This window comes from Lactuca saligna, chromosome 3 (genome assembly GCF_052625555.1).
Source record: "Lactuca saligna cultivar CGN05327 chromosome 3, ASM5262555v1, whole genome shotgun sequence".
NCBI lineage: Eukaryota > Viridiplantae > Streptophyta > Magnoliopsida > Asterales > Asteraceae > Lactuca > Lactuca saligna.
This window is the reverse complement of record NC_136419.1, coordinates 142936305-142956503: the sequence shown is the minus strand read 5'-3', so window position 1 is coordinate 142956503 and position 20199 is coordinate 142936305. Positions and strand designations below refer to the sequence as shown.

At 31.6% G+C, this 20199-nt stretch overlaps 1 protein-coding gene across 4 annotated transcripts in view; it reads right to left on the bottom strand.

Moving 5' to 3' along the window:
- LOC145037326 (putative disease resistance protein At4g27220) overlaps nt 1–18127 on the bottom strand; it is a 38043-nt gene extending 19916 nt beyond the window's left edge. For 2 of the 4 annotated variants that reach the window (XM_078985965.1, XM_078985966.1), the window contains exon 1: nt 17985–18118. The gene's annotated coding sequence lies outside the window, so the exon portion shown is untranslated. Of the gene's footprint in view, nt 1–7884; nt 8275–17984 lie in introns of those variants that run through there. The other 2 variants (XR_013678772.1, XM_078985967.1) reach the window with 2 other exon arrangements.
- Nucleotides 18128–20199: the final 2072 nt, after the last annotated feature.

Below are 20199 nucleotides of genomic sequence, written 5' to 3'. Positions count from 1 at the left end.
ATATATATATATATATATATATATATATATATATATATATATATATGGGTAAAGTGAATATACCTAACAACCTTATATAAGCTTAGGTACCTAACCTCATCAAAGTACGTCATTTTGCATTAAATTTTCATTGCAATCATCCAAGGTTCTTAAACTTCATCCCTAAACTTGATTTACTTTAAAAAAAATTGGAAATTCATCATTATATTTCTCCTGCATCCTTTCGTTTGTAGCGATAGGATATAAAGCCCATCAGGTGGTATTCGATAGAAAGACGTGATGTAAAAGAAAAATATTGGTGAAAGTCCAAATATTTTGGAAGCAATCAAGTTATGGGGTTGAAGTTTAAGAACCTTAGGCAATTACAATATAAATATCATACAAACCGATGTGGTATTATGGAGTTAGGTACCTAAGCTTATATAAGGTTGTTAGGTATATTCACTTTTCCATATATATATATATATATATATATATATATATATATATATATATATATATATATATATATATATATATATATATATATATATATATATATATAACACAATCCATCACTTGATTTGTCACAATAAAGTAATGTTTAAATTAATTATAACATCAATCCACTACTTATGATTTATTTAAGTTTGAACAACTTATTTACTAGAAATTATATCATTTATTAACAAGAAGCTTTTAAATTATCATCAACGATTGATTTTAGAGATTTCAAAACTCTATTGTTAAGTTAAAAAGTGTAATTAGTTTTTCTTGGTTAACGATGAATTATACTCAAGTATACTTATTCGAAAAATGTATTTATTTCCTAATGACACTCATGGTTATTTATTTACTTTGTAATATTTAATTTGTTTATTATTTACAAAAAATATATATATTTGGAACCGGAACTAGAACAAATTTTGGGAGCACTTCCAAATCTTAAGAATCGGTGTAATTTTCTTCTACAACATAATCATTTTATCATTAATCTATACATAAGATTGTCGTTCGTATCTTCAGACCAATTTATATATTAATTTGAATGTACCATAAAATTACTGACAAATCATTTAACTTTGTAAATTAATAACTGTTTGAAAATTGTTGATTAACGAGTATTGTTTTGAAGTATCAATATATCTTTACTTTGCTAACCGTAGTTTTCACGGGTTATAACCTAGTTTTGTAATATCTAAGTCCTTTCTTTCCTTCCCTTCCTTTCCATTTTCTTAATTTTAAAACTCGGGGGCGAATAAGAAAACTCTCATTTATAAACTGGAAAGGAAAGCCATGTTTATCGAAGCAACACTATAAATGGATGAATATCTCGGACAATGTTTACCATCAAATGACAGTTTTGCTTTCAAACTTTAATCTGGTCTAAAATCATTAAGGAAAAATTATGTTTCCGAAGAAAGAGAAAAAGGAAATATGTATCATAGACAAAATTGTTTGTAATCATATACATATAAATTATATATAATATAATTAGCACACAAAATTGTAATACACTTTCTACACATTACAGTAAATAAAACTTATAGAAAAATTAAAATCTAATAAATGTACCTGGGAGGACCTGAATGCAAAACGGCATTTAAATTAACGAAACTAAGGCAACAATCAAGAGCCTCAAACCAATTTCAAGCCTTTAAAGCTAAAAATGTGTTGAAGCTCATGGGAAATAATACGTATGAAACTTACAGTCGAATTCAAACCGAAATATAGATCAAAAATCACATAACAATCGGGTGCAACAATGGAGAACCAAGTTGGGGTGAGGGAAAAATTAGATAGGTTATCGAGTAGGTTACGAGGATTTAGAATGAATGAAGTTATGAACTTCATGTGAACTCGATCTTATTCCTGGATGTAAGTTGGTCAATGTGTAATATGCTGTTTGGTTAAGTCTCCATATTCGAGATGGGCCAGAAATGGTGGATTGATAGAAAGGTAACAAACATGGTGACTTTCGGGTATGGGAAACAGGTTAACGAATCTGGGCGTGGGTTATTGGCGGACCGGGTGGGTTCTAAGCTGTGATTAGGCGCCGTAAAATAAGACAAACAAAAGGGATAATGACTTGGGAGGGTAATAAACTTTTAAGTTTGATCACATTTAATTACTAATTTTTTTCGTGCTTGATTTATCTTTGAATTGTTTGAAATTGTTCACATTTTATCCTTTTGACCGGTAACAATCGGTCATAAGAGTAAAATGTGAACAATTTCAAATAATTTTGAGGTAAATCAAGCATAAAAAGAAGTTTAGCGATTAAATATGAACAAAGTTGAAAGTTTATTACTCTTTCAAGTCATTATCTATATTTATAATAATTAGTTTATTTTCCCTATTAGTAGCAATTACTTTTAGATTAACAATTTTGATTTCATTCACAACGATTTGTTTTGTGTTGTGGTTGTAAAGAGTATTACATAATAGAATAAGTATCACATAACCATGTTTTAGTTCATGACTTTAAGTACTAGTTTACGAGATAAATGTTTAACTAGAGTTTCTTTATTCATCTATAAGTTAAACGTCAACCCACAAAGAAGAAATAATCAGTAGTTTCACAAAGGCAAAAGTACACATATACAAGCAATAAAAAAATAAGATCAAAAATCAAAAAGAGCATAAGGAGAAGTACATATAGAACTAACATATAAATAGAAAATGTAGATGCAAGTAATAAGAAGGAAGAAAATTATCGATCTATAATGACCGTCTCCACCATCTAGAGTGAAAATCGTTGCCTATGTCCTAAGTAAATGTCTGAACCCAACATAATTTATTTCCTTCAGTTTCTATGTTATTGAAGTCGATTTTGCTGCATTTCTAAGTGTTGTTTTTTACACCTTATACAATAAAGGTATCTCACACAATAACTACAACATCGTCACTTTTGTGACCTCCATATTTCGTTTGTGCTTATTCTTAATAACATTTAGAACCATAATAACATTTAGGACCATTTACAGAATAAAACTTTCTATTTTGTTCATATTTAATCTTTAAACTTTTTGTGTTTGATTTTCCCTTGAATATATGTAGTTTTTTTCAATAAATAATAATTTTTATTTATAGTTTTATATATTTTAAGACTAAGATGGTGTTTAGGATTTCATTTTAAATCTCAACATAACATTTAGGAAAAAATACTTATTGACTAATGTTACTTTAAAAGTCATTTTTTTATAATACCAAATACTTTTTTTTAACTTATTGACTTTTCAAAATACTAATAGTCAATAAATTGTTTTTAAATAAAATCTCAAACACCCTCTAAATTATAATTTTTTTTTGAAACAACCATTACAAATTGTTTGATTTTTAATATATAATAATAAATAAACACAATTTTTAAATATATATATATATATATATATATATATATATATATCTATTTAATGAAATATAAAACCTGATTTAAATAAATATATATTGTGCCCATGGAGGTTCATCTATGGTGACTCCAGGAGATGAAACTAAATCAAAATTTGATCAGAAATAACCATTTAGGCTATGGTGACTTGGTAGCGCATATAGAAGATATAGTGGATAACTTATTGACTCATATTCAAATTATGGCACTACTTGGCCCTTGTAACCATGGAGGTTCATCTGTGGTGACTTCAGGACATGAGGCATAATCTCATGTTTGTAGTGGGGGATTGGTCGGTGCGTGAAAACTGGCTCAAAACCCTCGTTATAGAAGTTCCATTTAAAAAAATGATAGGAAATATGCATCCACATACCAAGTACTTAGTTGAAAACAATGCACGTAATTCATCCACATATCAATAGAGAAGATGCAAAACAGTCTTGTTTGCATGACATAGAAGCTTTATTCTTGTGGTAGTTCAACAATAAGTATTCGCTAAAAACTCATACCTCCAATAAGTATCCACCCAAAATATCATCTATTTCCCCTACACTCATTAACCTAACACCCATTTTTCTCTTAATCCTCCTTCTCCTTCATTCAATCGCCAAAAACCCATACCTCAAATGGACCATCAGAATTCGCTACAGCCACCGAATGTTGAAATCCGCTACCGCTACCACACTATTAGAAACCGCTAACCCACACTTGAACATCTTCTTCCTACAATCACTAGAACACAGAACTCCGGCAACATCAATCGCCTCCCCATTCGGCCACTGCCACCATCTTTTCTTAATAAGTCGACCCTAAATCAACCATTTCCTCGTACATCTTCACCCCTACCTTCTTAGGAATCGTTGATTTTTGTGCAATCAGGGCAAAATAGAAAATTTGTGATTTAGAGAAAATCTGAAAGGGCGAGGCAATAATATGAAGACTAAGGACTTCTAATGGAACACTCGAAGATTCGGGCTAGACAATTAAAATATAATAAGCAACAAAAACAGCATTTTCATAGAATATTACTTAGGATAAATAATATTAAGAAAGTTATAGTATATGCGACAAGGATTCTGGACACATAAAGAACTCTAAAATCAGACTTTGTATGAAGAAGTTATGCTACTTCGAAGTTTCACGATTAAATCGACACAACTCTGCATATCGTAAAAAGTGAATCTTTAATAGATTACTTATTATCCTACGTAATCTAAATGAAAATTGTAGTAATCGTAAAACCGAGAGCGTATATATGGAGAACGTCCAAATCTTACTTCGTGAGAGCAAGTTATGATTTTTCGAAGATTCAACGCAATAGTGCGGACATAGAAATTTAAAAGTAAAAAATAGTTGACTGTTACCCGAAAAAATTAAACGAGAGTTGAAGATCTCGTAAATGGAGTTAGTATGAAGAAGATATGAGTTTCACACAAACATTAATAATGTAAACCGGTCTAAATATGAATTTTAGTTAGAGTGAGAATTATCATTTGAGACCTTAATGAAATTAGTTGTAGAGCTCGTCGAGAAGATTTTGATTATATGAAGAATGTCGAAAACGGAGCTCGTATGCGAATGTTTTGCCCGTCCGAAGATCTATGAGAAAATACATGCGCTGATGATGTGGCACCACTAGGTAGCTCTAAGTGACATGGTCGGGTGGTCGGCTCTTCCAAGAGAGATGACAACATCTGGACACATGGCTCCATGGGAATGTGAAAAGTGTCACCTTCTAGAAGGATGAGATGTGGACTATTAGTGCAGCGACACATGGCTGTCATTGAAGGATCTAAGTCGAAAAAAGGCGCGATGGGTCCAATAATATGTGCAACTTGCACCTCCTGTAGCCTATATAAACCTCGCGAATTAAGCTTATTCCCCATTCGAAATCTTCCAAAACACTCTCAAACGTCCAATTTTCTCTAGATCCAATTTTAGGAGTTTTCATTGGTTAGTAGTGGGGCTCTAGTGCGTTAGAGGAAGTGACAAATAAAATCTTTCAAGTTGAGTTTTGCTTGCATAATTTCCCAGTTTTTTCTAAAACTTTTGTAAGTTAAGCTGCAATTAATTCAGTTCAAATGTAACTTAGATTACGTTTCATAGTCGTTATTATGAACTTATGCATAAGATTTATCAGTGATTCCAAGTCATTATATTGATTAATATATTTATGGTAGTGATTTCTAGGCTGGATTTAGTAATATGTTTAAAGTGGGGTTTTCAAATAGTATACTTTGTATACAAAATGGACCTTACCTACGATGTGACAAACCGAAATTTCTAGCTTGTATAAACGTTCAAATCTATCAAAGTTAGACTCGTGTTGCTATCTTTTAGCATTGTTTAGGGTCTATTCTGAGTATTCTGAGACTAGTGCATCAAAGGAATCAGTGTTTGGATTTGTCAGTTAAGGTTCCAAACCATCTAGCAAACCGTAAACCTCCTCAAAAGGAGTTTACGGTCAGGAAATTTAGAGCTTACGGTCATGGTGACCGTAAACTCCCTCTATATATATAGTTCATGATCATTTTTGATCATTTCTTCAATTTCAAGCCTAGAATTCTGATTTTCTTTCAAGTATCATAAGATTTTTGCTTCCAAATCTTCAAGAACAATTAAGTGATTATTTCCTTGTGTCTTAATCCTTTCTATGTCCATCATTCAATCTTGATTCATCCATGGTTTCATTTTTTGAGTCTAGATCTTCAAGATCCTCAAGAACATCAAGAACACCTTAGTGTTTTGGACCGAAAACACCTTTCCGTGCTTCCAAATTGTAAGTATCTATCTTCTATACTTGTATCTAGTTAGGATTCTTGTTTATGGACTAAAAATTGTCACTTTATCCATGAACAAAGGTGTTTACTGTCTAAGTGTATCTTCTTATATTGGAAATTCTAACGAAAGGTGCATTAGAGACCTTAAACCCTCCTAAAGCCTATAATGGAACTTAGAACCCTTCGAAATGCTTGGAAATCATCCTATGCACAAAAGGATGTGAGTTTACGATGGTAAACTCACTAGACCGTAAACCATAGGACCGTAAACACATGGGACCGTGAACCTATTGGACCGTAAACCATTGGACCGCAAACTCACTTGGTCACGCCATTTGTACCGTAAACTCTTTAGGGTGGCCATACACCCTAAGTGTGCAATCATATGCGATTGTATCCCTTCAATCTAAGAGTTTCCTAGTCTATTAGGGTGTTATCCATTAAAATTAGTTGTTTATACACTAATCAAATACACATACATGTCATTATATGTTTATTAGGATCTTTGTGTGCTCAAGGTTTCACCTGACACTCTACATCCTTTTTCCAAACATACTTCCGTATCACTCACTACAGGTGAGTTCATACCCCTTAACTTATCATTTGAATAATTTTAATGCTTTTATGGGGGGAATACAAGTAGAAAACATACTAGTTATATAATCAATCACATGTGATTTATAACTGCGTTTCAAACAAAGGATTTCATTAACTTTAATTATGTTATCAAACAAACTACTTTTAAATCATTTTATAAACTGACATCAAATCATTATTATTTATTGTTCAAAACTCTTTAAATGTATTACAAAACCTCTTTTAAACTTATATATTGTCAAAAGCATGTCTATATATGTACAGTTATATAAATAATGTTCAAAGAACTTAAGACTGCTAACTCGCTTTATTTCCTTTTCCTTGTTTAGATGTCGACTTAGGGTATCGGTTATTTGTCCGAAGGTCGTCTAAATATTAGATATATATTATGTATACATATGTAGATATAAAAGTACTATCAATCAGTTCAGTACCTTTGGGTACCAAAGGTATACATTCAATCATTTATTCAATTACAGAAATCACTAGTAAACTATAATAGGTACAGTTTAGGAGAATAATATCATATACAAATACTATAACAGAGAATACTATATACATGATACTATATAGAGAATACTATACATAGAATACTATCACTATAACAAGTATACTATAACAAGGTTCAAAAATAACATGATGTGAGATACTACTTCATGACACAACGACCATTTCGTTGTGTCACATTTTGTAACCAGAATCTCCTGTAGGGAGAGCGTGAGTTTGCGTATAGATCTATACTGGATTGACTACCCTACACCGTTGTTGTTCGCTACAGTGGGATTTGCAAGTCTACGGGTGCCAAATGTCATTTCTTCCAACGTCTTTCATCGTCGTGTTATAGTCACTTTAGTATGGTAACAATCTTATCACATTTTGCCTTAAATAAACCATTGGTTTTAAGGTAGTTATTACTTCAGTAGATTATATAAATAATATTGCAGTACACATACATTTTCCCATTATATTCAAATTGTGATCTTCTCACGTAAAGGGTAATATAAAACTATATTATGGTAATGATAGTCATATTTGGGAAAAACATTCACTTTTACAGAGAAACAAACATACAAAACATTCGGGTCTTGGTAGAAGACTACTTTTTATACTAGTAGAAAATATAGCACTTTCTAGGAGTTTTCAAACATATACAAACATTTACATTATACATTTACAAACATTTACATTATACATTTACAAACATTTTCATCAAACTTATACAAACATTGACACTAAATACTTATGAACTCACCAGCTTAAATGCTGATCTACGCTTTCAAATTAACTTGTATTCTCAGGTCATCAGTAGACAGGCACCAATGGCAGGTTTTGAGAAGACGGAGCAGTCAAGACTCGTCTTTTATTTTGATTATTCATTTTTGGTGTCTTATTTACTACTTTGCATTGTTATGATACTATACATGACGTCCTCTGTCCCCAAACGTTTCCGCCATTCCAGTTTTGGGGTGTGACATACGATATGATCCTACCTAGTTGTACCTTACTTGATAGATCTTGATGTAGACACTGGGATTAGAGAGAAATATAGACTATCATTAGTCACAAGGAATATAAGACTAAGACTCGATATTAATCATACTTAGGTCATATCAAAGAAAAAGCTAAGTTGTTAGGTGAAGGGCTGCCAAATTCACCAATCATCCACTTTTAACAAGTGAGTACGTAGTTACTTCCATCTTACACATATATATGAAGTATTTTAACAGCTTACGTGATATGTGTGCATATTGCCTATAAGTGTAATATTTGTGTTCAATGTGGCTTACTTAGTTGAACCTTATAAAATATTGAATTACTTATTTTCCTAAATCATATTGGATAGTAAAGGGTTGAGGGAAGTATAATACGTTGTGAGGCTATATCCAACATTGTAGTTTATACTACTATGGATTAGTTATCTAGTAGAACTTAGGTGACAACCAAAGACTATTCTAGACAATTATGGAGAACATGGGCATGCTTGCAATCATCTAGATGTTTATAAGTCGTACACGGGCATGTTTACAACTTGTAATTGTTAGGGAATCTAACATGGGCAGGTCTATGACCTGCAGGTGTTAGCAACACATACATGGACAGGTTTCTGACTTGTAGATGATGAAAGACCACATGCGGACATGACTATAAATCTGGTTGGTACAAAAGAACTATACATATGGGTATTCTATTCACCCACATGGGTTCCTTTTTAACATATATTGCCAAGGAATCCCCAAGGTAGTATTGTTCACTCAGGGATCCTTTAGGATAGATTCCATTATGAATATCATTTTAGGATCAAGGAGTGAGAATGACATGAATCAATAATTCGGGTTAATTGTTATATATGGAATATATATTTAAAGAATTTAAATTATATTATTATGGGTTGAAAACCATATCCATTCACCACGTTTCTTAACCTGACACATTTAGTTTCTTTGTATCACAGGTAACAATGCGTAGGTACTTGGATAATAGTGTAATTATTTGTTGAGGGATTAAAGGAGGTTGTTGGCCACTAGTATAATTATTGTAAGGTCTGTCAAAGTGTATGCTTATGTTTCTTTATCAATTATGACATCTAATGTTTTATAAATAGAACCCATTTATTTGTAAATGATTCAAATAATGTTTTAGGACAAATTTTGCACAAACAAAAGAATACTCTGTTTTAAAATAAGCATAAAACGGTCTTTTTGGGAAATGACTAATGGTATCTAGATGTTAACAAAAGATGGGTTTTAAGTTTCCTTTAAATCCATAATGTCATCACATGGTATAGTAACAATTATAGCTTGGGTGAATTTTCGAGGTGGTTTAAGAATCAATGGAGGAATGGAAAGGGATTTCTACGTAATTTTGTGCATGAGTTTTCTAAGAGAGATTTATGGGCTTATTTTTTAGATTGAAAGAGTTGGAGATGGTGGTTTACGATAGAAGAGGTGGTGGCGGTGGTGTTGTTACTTTAGGATTTTTTTTTTTGCAGGTTTGAGCATCAATCAATGATGATGTTGCTGGTGGTCAATGCCAGTAGTTGTGATTAACGGTAATGGTTTTGGCAGTGGTTAACGTCAATTGTTTATGGAGTTGTGGTCACCGGTTAATAAAAGGTAATTGTAACGCCTGCAACTTTAGGCTAGATAGTTAAAATGTAATAAGCGATAAAAATGATATTTTGATAAAAAGCTATTTAGGATAAATGGCATTTACCAAAGTTATAGTATATGTGACAAGGATTCTCAGTCAGATATGACATCCAATGTTTTGTAAATATAACCCATTTCTTTGGAAATGCTTCAAATAATGTTTTAGGACAAATTCTACACAAACAAAAGAATACTTTATTTTAAAATAAGCATATAACGGTCTTTTGGGGCAATAAAAAATAGGGAGGTCACATCTATGTGGTGCTAATATAAGGTATAGGATATTACATTGAGTGATTGTATCTAGATGTTAATAGAAGATGGATTTTAAGTTTCCTTTAAATTCAGAATGTCATCACATGGTATAGTAACAGTTATAACCTGGGTGAATTTTCTAGGTGGTTTAAGAATCAATGGAGGAAGAGGAAATGGATTTCTAGGTACTTTTGTGCATGAATTATCTAAGAGATATTTATGGGCAAAAATTTTAGATTGAAAGAAGTTATGCTTTTTCAAAGTGTCACGATTGCACCAACATGGCTATGTGCGTTGTAAAAAGTGAATTTTTAGATAGGTTGCTTGTTAGCCTATGAAATCTAAACGATAGTCGTAGAAATCATAAAACCAAGAACATGATTATAGATAATGTCCAAATTTGACTTTGTATGAGGAAGTTATGATTTTTTGAAGTTTTAGCACTTTGTGTTAGCACAAAATTCGAATTTTAGATCGGTTGATTTTTAGTCGAAACGATATAAACAAGAGTTGACGATCTTGTTAATAGGAGTTCATCGATACAAAGACAGTCGAAAACAGATGTCGTATGAAAAAGATATGAATTTTAAATGAAGACTAGCAGTCTTAGCCTTCTACATTATTAAATAAAACATTAATTTAGAATTACCCGATGGAGTCTAAATGAAACTTCTCGATCTCGTCGATAGCTACACATGAATATAAGAACGTCAAGAATTGATTTTCTATGAAGAAATTACGAATTTATGAAGTTTCCTGAGATGCACCATGCACAATGCACATCATACATGATCTTCTAGAAGGCCACACGCAAGTCCAATCAATTCCTGCCCCTTGTCGCAAAAAGCATGGGCCACGTCACCTAGCGCTATGTGCTTAATGAAAACCTATATATATGGGTTGTTCTTCATATATGCTCCTCACAAATCCAACCCCAACCCTCTTTCTCGAGTTTCTCTCGACTTTTCCCTAATTTCCCCTTAGTTTCTAAGATTCTAGCGAGTAGCTAAGGTCCCTGAGTGCCCGACATTAGTAGGTATCAGGCCAAAGTTCTGCCAGTGCAATTTCCAAAAAAATTTCAAGAAAATCCATGTAAGTTAAAGTTGTACTTATATCGCTTTCAGTATAACTTACGTTTACATTCATAGTCGTTGTTATGAATTTATAAATAAGATTTATCAGTGATTCCAAGTCATATTACTGGTTGATCTACTTATGGGCATGGTGACAAGGCTAGATTTAGTGAAGTGTTTAAAATGAGATTTCCATACAATATATTTTATATACCAAACAAACTCTACATCTGATATGATCTTACTTGGTTGTCCCTTATCAGCTATATATCAGCAGACTTTGGGATTAATGATGAATGTAGACTATCCTTAGTCATAAGGATTATTAGACTAAGACTTAGCGACATTCATAAATAGGTCGCATCAATGAAAAGACAAGGTGTTAGGCGAAGCGTTGCCAAATTCACCTGTCATCCACTTTTAACAAGTGAGTACATAATTAGTTTCATCGTACACATATATATTGAATATTCAGATAATTAAATGTTATATGTGCTTATGTGCGAAGATATTATGTGTCATATGAAGTATTAGAAATATCATTTTTATATGATTTATTTTGTATATGGATTTTCATAAATATAATACATTGGGTAATGAGAGATTATAATGATAAGATGTCGTAGTTTGATGAGAGTTAGGATACCATAGTATGATGAGGTATGAAATGATAAAATGACATAATATGATGAATGATGAAAATGACAATAAGATATCACGACTTTAATAATGCTAGTACGTTAACAATGTAGAAATGGTACTCGTGTACTAATGATGTAGGAATGGTACTAGTGTACTAACAATGTATGAATGGTACTAGTGTAATAACGATGTATTCGTCTAACAGAGTATAGGTGACGACGACCAAACTATTCAAGACAATCCCATGGAAGACAAAGAGGTTTATAACCTGTACGTGATGGACTTTGTTCCCATTTTATGTACTCTACTTTCTACTGACAGGTATTACGGAGAAATCCCTAAAACAGTACTATCAACAATGATGACCCTTAGGACAGATCCTTGGGAATGAATATAGAAGGAAACCTACTGACATGTATTGCGGAGAAATCCCTGAAACAATACGATCAGCAACGATAACTATGATGACCCTTAGGATAGATCCTTAGGGATAAAAAAGAAATCAGGGATGGTAAGTGGCTTAATTTTTTGATAATTAAACATATTAGCTATATTATTGTGGGTTGAAAACCCTATGTACTCACCAGGTTTCCCAACCTGACCTACTCAGTTGCTCTGTATCATAGGTAATAGTACATGGACTATGTTTATGCTTATGCTTCTTATATCAGTTATGACATCCCAAATTTTTAATAAATCAACGAAAAACATATGTTCGGAGATACTTTTATGGGCCAAAATTTGCATTTATAAATAAACTCTCTTTTGAAATAAACATAAATAAAAAAGATGTTTTTGACCATGAAAATGACGATGTCATAGTAATCAATGGTGGAGGTGATAGGATCGATGGCTTTAGGTTTCAATATAAAGAAGAGAGAGAGAGAGAGAGAGAGAGAGAGAGAGAGAGAGAGAGAGAGAGAGAGAGAGAGAAGAGAGAGAGAGAGAGAGAGTGTGTGTGTGTATGTGAAAGGGATGGAGGGAGAGAGAGAGAGAGAGAGAGTGTGTGTGTGTGTGTGTGTGTGAGAGAGAGAGAGAAAGAGAGAGTGAGAGAGAGAGATAGAAAGAGATGGATGGATTTAAGGGGCAGTGCTTCAAATCATGGCTTTAGTTCTAAAAAACAATGGGTAGGGTATGTGGACATAATTGTTTTAATAATAGCTAAAACATTTTTTCTGAAATAAATTTAAATATAAAAAAACCTAGTAATGTATAATATTCATTTTATGTTAGAAACAGACAAAAATTACAATAAACTTTAGGGGTGGTACGAGTGCAAAAAAAGACACGGACCAAACATGAAATTTTTGCAAACCATAGGGATAATTTAGTAATTTGTTCAAGTTTATAAGTTATTTTTTACATAAAAGTCATTTTGAAGTTCAAAATGAAATCTCAAACACCCTCTTCATCTTAAAATAGATAAGACTTAAGGTTAAAAAAAAATATTATGCATTGAAAAAAAATACCTATATTTTAAACTATTCACAAAAAAAAACTATCATCGATTTTTTTTTACAATTTACTCATCGAACCCTACTATTGTATGTGTTACCTAAAAATTGAGCCCAATCGCACATAATAGCTGGTTTCAATGATTAAATTGCAAAATAATAACAACAACAACAACCAAATTCAAAGGTAAACTTTTTTGTCAAAAATACCAAAATATAAGGAATTTAATGTATATTTCCTTCTTATATTTACTTTCTCACTAGAAATATTTAAGGTATTTAAAAGTATTAATATTTACCATATGATGCCAGGTGCTTGGAAATTAAGTCGCCGCCAAATGCTAATATATTTAAGTTTTAGTGTTTTACAAAATAGGGTATACTTTTGATATAAACAGTTTTTTTGCTCTTAAATGTATAAATTGTGTTTTTCGTAGTACTATTGTGGTAGAGTAAAATTAGTGGCATTTGTAGGCATGAAAATTATACCTAACCCGATGGGAGCCCGGTTAACCCGTCCCCAACGGGTATTTCCTGCAAAAATAGGTATCGGGTATGGGGTCGGGGATCTCCAATAGGCTAAAACCGGGGATTGGGTCGGGCTCAATTATAACAAATTTTGAACCGCTCCCGCCCCGATTTTGATGACATTATATATATATATATATATATATATATATATATATATATATATATATATATATATATATATATATATATATATATATATATATATATATATATATATATATATAGAGAGAGAGAGAGAGAGAGAGAGAAAGAGAGAGAGAGAGGTTCAAGTATTCTAACTGATTATTGTGTGGATGTAGAAATGGTTATTGGTCAATCAAAATTAAATAAATAAATAAGGATAATTTAGTAATTTGATTAATAACTTCCAAAAATAATTCCTATAATCATGGTATTGACTTTTTAACCTAATTTCTCTCAGTTTATTTCTAGAGTCGTTCCCCTCTTTATCTAAAAAACCAAATCTTTGCCGATCTGCAAAATTGGAATTGACTACAAAATCAATCTTGAGTTCTACGAAAATCGATTGCGCTTTCCTTGATGTGCCGGGTTAAAAGACCAACAAAAAAAGGCGAAAAGGCACCTACAGAGGCTTCCACCACCGTCATTGCCATCTCCGATCATGTCTACTCCGTCGCTCATCGCTCGTCGCTCACTTCCGACGTCCACACCTCCGACCGATCCCATTAGGTGATATAATCATTGTAACCTGGAATATTTTTTGTAATTTGTCCATGATTACAGATTTTTATTAAAATTTTTATTTTAATGTTGCCTTTGTTCATTATTGTCGGATAGAAATTGAAGTTTATTCGAGTTTTACCGGTTGCCATCGTAACCCAAATCCTAACAATCTAGGGTTCATCAAGGTTTGTTGATTTTAGCTCGGCTTGATACATAGGAACACAGCTTTTGAGGTAATATTTTTCTTCTTAATAATAAAATAGGTAATTAATCCTATCTATGAGATTTAGTGTTGATTTGTATCTTGCAATTTAGACCTTTTTGTTATCGACATTTTTTTTTACTTTCATTAGATCTAGAAGCGTTTATTGTAATCTATATGCTAATTCTAAACTGTTCATGGAGTTTTTGGCTTGTGGCTATTGGAGGATATCATTTATTTTGAGATTTAAAGTTCAAAATTCAACCATAGTTTTAAAACTAAGATATATTATTGAATCGCATGTTATATCTATTTGACTGTCATAGTAAGTTTTCTTTTTATTTGTAATCATTTGATTGTTTTTTTATATAAAACAATGATGACAAAAACTTGTTTCCTAGAGCATATATGTTGTGTGGAGATTTGATGAGTTTTTTATTTTAATATTCATTATATGATGGTTTTCAATTTCATGGCTCTCGATGATGTTTATTAATTTTACTTTGATTTTCAAAAACTAATTGATCAAATGGATGGATGGTCATCTATAAGAGGCGTCCAAGTTGTCACAAATTTTACTCATCTTTTCTGTTTATGATTCGTATATTTGTCCTCCAACTTGTGAAACTACTTTCTAGTAATCCCTTAGTGGTTTGTGTATTTTATACAATTCCAATTCTATTGGAATGGAATCACGAATTCAAATTCTATCGAAATGGAAACACGAATTCTAATTCTGTTGGAATGGAATATGGATATTTTCTCACTGATTATACATGTTCTACAATTTTTGGTTATTGGTTTTGGTGTAATTAACAAGTCCGCATATTTTTTCAAAGAAATTTAGTTTTTTATTTTTCATTTGCTAATGCGTTATTGGATTCTAAGCTACAATTGGATTTGTTTTCATAGAAGTTGATGCTTGAAGAACGGACAACAAAATTGAAAGTGTTTCTTAGCAACATTAATATTCTTTTAGAATGAATTAATGTATTTGTTAGATTTTGAATTAAGTCCAATAAACATGAATCGGGACAATCAGAAGTCCGTATACCAAATTACATTCACTTCCAAAAGTTCGTAAATCGTCAATTCATTCGACGATCCGTATATCAAACCATCACTTCTCATTTTGATGGTTATTAAACTTTATGATCGGTGAAAACACAATTTGATTATGTCCTCTCGTGTTTATCGCTTATTAAAATTGAAATTATTTTTTTAAGTAATTTAGGGGTTTGTTTTTTGATAAACGGGGATGGTCTGAGTAAACACCCAAAATATAAAGGGGAGTGGATTTTATTTCCCGCATTGGGATGTGGATGTTGTTATGCACTCGGGGATGGGGATAGGGATTATCAACCCCTCCCATCCCTGTCCCATTTCCATCCTTAGGCGTTTGATTAACTTTGGATAAAATTTTGTTAACATCGTAAATAATTGACTTTAAAAAGATTGATAATTAAGAAATTGTGTTTGAGTGGTTCCATATCGAAAATTATTTGGAACAAATCATATATTTTAATTGGTCGAATGGACCACGTATGTGACATAACCAACCAAGAGTTGTGGAACGCTCTTGGGTACACATTTTCTAAGTATAAGGATATTTTCCTTAAGGCGTATTCGGCAAAACTAGCTAGTAGCGGGTAGCTTTTATTTTGAAGTTTTTTGTTTAGGCTAAAAGCTAAACGCTCCCGTCGCCGAACGATGTTTTTTCTTCTTTAGTAGCATTTTCTTAAAAGCTAGAAGCTATAAGTTCCCAAAAGCTATGTGCCGAACACACTTGTTTGTTGTTACTTGTAGGAGTTTTTGCTAGGAGATTGTTGAATGGTTAAGTTGACCTTTAGACAGTTTCAACTATCATTTATAGTTCCTTGCACATAAATAAATTATCATGCATGATTTTATTAAATATTCATCAGGTATTCATCAGCACCTTGGAATTCTGTTATTTACTTTCTAACCGAAATTATTTAAGGCATTTGAAACTATTAATATAATGCAAGGAGCTTTGAAATTAAGTTGTCGCCAATTTTATTGAATATGCAATCTATTTAAGTTTTAAAATTATACAAAATACCTAATACTTTGATATGAATAATTTTTGGCTCTTACATGTATGAATTGTGGTTTTCAGAGAATTGTTGTGGTACAGTAAAATTAGTGGCATTTGATTAATTTTTCCTTCTACTTCTTTCCAACTCTTAAAAACACAAAATATAAATTTGTTTCCTTTCCTTTCCTTTGTTTTCTATTATTACTTTCTTTTCTTTTCTTTGTTAAAACTTTGAAACTATGTATAAACAGTCAATAATTAAGAAATTGTGTTTGAGTAACTGAATATCGAAAATTATTTTGAACGAATCAATAATTAGTCGAATGGAAATAGATGATTCACCTAGGCAAATCAAGGCATATGAGTTTTATCTTGGCAAATTAAGACATATGAGTTTTTGGTCAGCTTTTTTGGTTAGGAAATAGATGAAATTAAAGTTAACACGAAAGTCGTGATTGTAAACAAAATTCATCAAACGGAAGTTGAATTGTTTTATCTTTATGTCTTCCTTCATATGACCCATAGGTTTCATTATGATGATGTTGACGTTAAATCCTAAATATGTTGATTTAAGTCAAACTGAGTTGGCAAGTGAACATGCATGGACAACTTATCTAGATCATATTGCTTCCTCAACCTAGCTTTCTTCATAAAATAAATTTTGATATATTTTTGTTTATATGTACTTTTGCGAAAAGATTTAAATGCTCTTGAACAGTTACTAGCTATTATTTGTCAATAAAAGTAACATGGATGAAAAAAAATTGAGTACGGCAACACTTGAATATCATATAGACGAAATTATAATTTATATTTTAATATAATCTTGAGAGGAATCCGAAGCTCATGCTCATATTTTATCTTTGCTAGGCCTATCTTTGTACCCAAAACATAGGCAACCTTCGATTTCTAAAGGAAACAAAAGAGATCACAGGTAAATCGATGTGGTTGAATTTAACATACACATCACCACCAACATCATCAAATCATTTTGATAGTGGAGTTTTGTCCTCTCTAAAAGTCTATTTTTTTTTTTTTTTTTTGTAATATTCCCCTTTCGTTCTTATGCAAACCAATTGGGTTGCGTTACCATGAGTTACCATGAGTTAATGTAGCTATAGCTAGACAGACAAAACCAAGCAATATAGTATATACATGTAAAACGTTAAAATCAATAAAGGAGCATACCTTTATGTATTTATGTATCCTTTCTCTTCTGAACTGCACTCAAAAGATGAGAGATTAATTTTAGAAGATAAAACTCTGAATTGTGGAAAAGAAGAATGGCAGATGAAGGACTATATAAGAGTGTTTCATGAGGGGAAGGGGGGTGATTGTAAATTGTTATGGTCAAGCCTAGTGACTTTTTTTTATTACCAATATATATCGTGAGACATACTTTATAAATTATTTTGATTTTAATATATTTTTAAATCGATTAGTTGTAGCAAAATCAATGGCCAATACCCAAGCAAGAGTTTGGTTATCATAGTCAAAACTCAAAAGTCAAGATTGCTTATTTCTTTTATTCATAATAATAGATAATAGATTTCTGGATAACTATGGATAACTATGTATCATCTAACTCTACCAAACTCACATACTTTATGATAAGCTAAAACCAAAAAAAAAAGTTTTTTTTTTCACAACATTATCCCACCCGTGATTAGGAGAAATATAACTTCCTTGAAAGAAATAATAGTCCACTTTGAAAATTTTAGAAAGAAAGTGGAATCTTGTGGAGGAATTAGAATCAAATGAATTAGAATTTTATCATGTACGTCTAGTTGACATGTATATTGTTTGATTTATAATTTCACTAAATTGTAAAATTGGTCCATGTGGTTTAACGAGAACCGTTTCGGGTTAATTTTTGTTTTCATGTATTGCTTGTCTAAATTGAAACTGTCATGCATAATTGGTCCTTCCACTTATATGTCCATTCAAAACATTCGTGAAGTCTCACATGTACTTAAAAGTAATGGCATTTTCCACCTTTTAGGTATTTATTCATTTTTTATTTAATTTTCTAATTACATTTTAAAGTACAAGTATCTTATTTCTAGCAATCTTCGTTACCATTATATTCACATTCTCTTTCATTCTACACTCCACTTTTTCTCTCTCTCCCTTCAACTTCACTCTTTCTTCAAATTTCACACACAAAATCTCTTATCTTTCCGCAATCTCACACACTTTACCCCTCGTTCTGTAATTTCTCCGGTGATCCCACCGTCGCTCAGACAACCAACAATAGGGGTGAGCATTTGGACCGGCCCGGACCGGCTTTTGGACCGGACCGGTTATGGAGAATTTTGTGACCATGGACCGGACCGGATGAGTCGTATCCGTATCCGGGTCCAGGTCCGGGTTTTCCGGTTTTTTGACCCGTTTGGATCGGTACAACTTTAATTCCATAGAGTATAATAAGTAATCTACATTGATGTATAATATTACAACTTGCAAAATTAATATGTTTCTGTTTCATGCCTAACTAATCTACATTGATGTATAATATTATAACTTGAAATTTGCAAAAATTAATTTTCCAAATAAAAGCAACTAACATATAAATTAAGTTCACAAAAAAAAAGTTAAACAATTTTAAGACAAACATACAAAAGTATTACTGTAACAATAAAAATCATAGTTTAAACTTTAAAATCAATTAAACTAACAAATTCCATAAACTCATAATCTAATCTTCCATTAGCCTCTTCCCCATATCATTATCATTAATATGTAGCATATTTAAAGCTTGTGCAATCTCTACATAAACACAAATGAAAATATTGTTAGTATTTAATAAAAAGTAATAATTGTATAAAAAAAGAATAAAGATTGTAATTTTTTTACCCAAAGTTATATCATCATCGTTCAAGATGTCATCAACGTTGTTAACTATCAGATTTGTAAACTTTATCACCCAATCTTGGGTGAATAACAAAGCTTCAACTATCAATGTCGATAAACTAGTTTGATACTCACTTACAACTCTAACACATATGCTAAACGCAGACTCGGAATTATAGTATAAAATAATACTAAAAAGCTGAAATATTTCAGTTTTGATAGCTCTACTGTGAAGGATTGTAACTCAATGAATATAATACCAAAATAAACAAAATTATAATCTAAATTCATCTACAAACTTTAAACTAAATGTTAGAAAAAAACCGTAGGTCAATCCGACTTAAAACGAATGAGTTATGGGTGTTTAAAAAACGTCACAGATTACAAAATCTTGTTAAAAAGCTAAATTTTTTCAACTTTGATAGCTCTACTTTGAAGGATTCTAACTCAGTGAATATAATACCAAAATAAACAAAATTATAGTCTAAACTCGTCTACAAACTGTAAACTAAATGTTGGAAAAAATCGGAGGTGAATCCCACTTAAAATG